At 47.5% G+C, this 2,736-nt stretch overlaps 1 pseudogene; it reads right to left on the bottom strand.

Annotated features, from left to right (window-relative positions):
- Positions 1 to 329: 329 nt before the first annotated feature.
- LOC118530326 (ferritin light chain pseudogene) lies at positions 330 to 884 on the bottom strand (annotated as a pseudogene).
- Positions 885 to 2,736: the final 1,852 nt, after the last annotated feature.

The following is a 2,736-nucleotide window of genomic DNA, read 5'->3' as shown; positions in this document are numbered from 1 at the left end:
TTATCAAGAATATAAACATTGATTTATATTTGCATAGACCTTTCTAGTTTTTTTTTTTATCTCAAATTCTATCTTATTTATCCTTTAAATTAAGATTAGGAATGAATCTTATTTGATCCTGTGTGGTGGATGTTATTATTCCCCTTCTAAAAATAAGGCAGATCTCAACTGAGGGACATTCTTTTTTTTTTTCCTGCAAAAAGCTTTATTGTTTCCATCTGGCCCACGGCTTGGGAGAGGGCTCCAGGGTGGTTAAAACGCTGCCTAGAGGCTTCAGGGAGAGACTCAAGGCCCAAGCCCTGACACCAGCGTGATGCCAGAGGGACCCCTCAAGGACTGCTGGGCTTCAGAGGCTCCCAGTCGTGCTTGAGGGTGAGCCTTTGGAAGAGATACTCGCCCAGCCCAGCCTGGGAGCCGGCCAGCCTGCGGAGGTTGGGCAGGTGGTTGCCACCTTCTTGATGAGTGGCCCCTCCTCATCCAGGAAGTGGTTCTCCCGGAGGTCACAGGGGTGGGAGTCTGCGCGGGCAGAACCCAGGGCGGGTAGATCCAAAAGGGCCTGGTTCAGGCTCTTCTCCAGAACCAGGGCAGCTTCCATTGGCATCCAGGGTTTCCCCCTACTCATCTTGGGACGGCTTCTGCACGTCCTGGAAGAGAGTGCCGCTGCCACGCTGGTTTTGCATCTTCAAGAGACACCTGGCGCCCTTGCGCTTCTCCTCGGCCAACTCGCTGAAGAAACGTCCCACACCTTCCAGAGCCACGTCGTCCTGGTGGAAATAGAAGCCCAGAGAGGGGTAGGTGTACGAGGCCCGCAGATGCACGTTGGCCAGGTGGTTGACGGCGGCCTCCACCTCGGGGGCATACTACTGACGAATGTGGGAGCTCATGGTTGATCTGTATTAAGGAGCTAAGCTCATAATTGGGTGTTGGGTGGTCCCGGAGGCAGAGGGTGGCCAAGAAGATGGCTCCGAAGTTTGCGACTGGAAATAAGGTTGGAGGGTGGTCGTTGGCTGGTAGAAGGGGCGTCCTTAGGTCTGTTCTGTCCAAACATTGTTGAAGCAAGAGATAGATCTGCAGGACCGCGGGGCGCACTGCCGCGAGGAACATTCCTTTTTTTTTTTTTTGAATGACATGTTAACAACCTTGATTTTTTAAAAAAAGATTATTTATTCATTTATTTATTTGAGAGAGAGAGAGAGAGCATGAGCAGGGCAGGGGCAGAGAGGAAGGGAGGAGCAGGCTCCCTGCTGAACAGGGAGCCCAGGGCAACATGAGGCTGATCCCACCTGGGATCATGACCTGAGCTAAAGGCAGACGCTTAACTGACTGAACCACCCAGGCACCCTTGCAAACTTGATTTTTTTAAAAAAGATTTTATTTATTTGAGAGAGTGTGTGAGCAGGAAGGGGGGTGGGAAGGAGGGCAGGGGGAAAGGGAGAAGCAGACTTCCCATTGAGCAGGGAGCCCAACTCAGGGCTCCATCCCAGGACCTTAGGATCATGACCTGAGCCAAAGGCAGATGCTTAACCAACTGAGCCACCCAGGTGCCCCCCTGAGGGACATTCTATAAAGTAATTGGCATGTTCTCTACAAAAATGTCAGTATCACAAAAGACTAAGAACAGGAGACTAAAGCAGATGAAAACTAAATGCAGTATGTGATCGTGGACTGGATCCTGGAATGAAAGTTTTCTTTTGGGGACAGTTGATTTGTTTGGAACATAGACTGTTGATTAAACAAAAGTATTGTGTCAGTGTTAAATTTCCTAAATTTGTGTTATGCTCACATAAGAACTTTTCCTTGTTCTAAGGATATACACACTGAAATATTAAAGGGTTAAGAAGCCTAAAGATGTAGTCTGCTCTCAAATAGTCCAGAAAAAAGGAAACAAAGGGAGAGAATAATAAAGCAATTTCTTTGTACTCTTCTTGTTGATTTCTCTAGTTGAAACTTTTCCAAACTAAAAAGTAGAACAACAATAACAACAATAATAAAACTCAACAGGATCACAACCTGTCCAAGGACATTTCCTCTTCTCACCACACCCCATGAAGCTCCTCACCAACCCTTCTTGCCCCGCAGACACTGAGCTTCTTCCATGGTGCTCCACGGCCTGGAGCTGAAGGTGTTCTACTAGGCCTCACAGGAGGTGACAGACTGTGCCACTTTGCCCAGGACTATGTCAGTTTTAGCACTGAGAGTCTCGTGTGCCAGAAACCCGAAGTCCTGGGCAAAGCAGAACAATTGGCCACCTTACCCCATGGTTAAGCTTTTACCCATATGTACTGCAGAGTGAGTCTAGGACCCAGGAGAAGGAGGTTTTAAGGCCACACTGCACGCTGGGAGGTTAAAATCTCACTTACTTGTTCTCCCTCAGCACCAGCCTAGCAAGCATCATCCAAAATGCCCTTGAAAGGGTCAATTAACTTGCCCAAGATCTCACAGCTAGCAAATGACATAGCTGAGCTAGAACCCAAGCTTGAGTCCAGTGCTCCATTTATTCATTCATTCCTTCATCCATGAATCTAGTCAGCTAAAAACTGTATTTAGTGACCATTTCCTATGTATCAGGCACTGGTTTAGGCCCCTGGGCTATAGCTGTGAACAAAATAAACACGATCCCTGCTCTCTTGGAACTCACAAGTAGTGAGGAAGATGGATAACGCACAAATGGACAAGTAAACAAGAAAGAGTGAGTGAGAAAGGGTTTCCAGAAAATTAAAATAGAGTGATGTGACA

Source organism: Halichoerus grypus, chromosome X (genome assembly GCF_964656455.1).
Source record: "Halichoerus grypus chromosome X, mHalGry1.hap1.1, whole genome shotgun sequence".
Classification (NCBI taxonomy): domain Eukaryota; kingdom Metazoa; phylum Chordata; class Mammalia; order Carnivora; family Phocidae; genus Halichoerus; species Halichoerus grypus.
The sequence above is the reverse complement of the archived record's forward strand: the minus strand, read 5'-3'. Positions and strand labels throughout refer to the sequence as shown.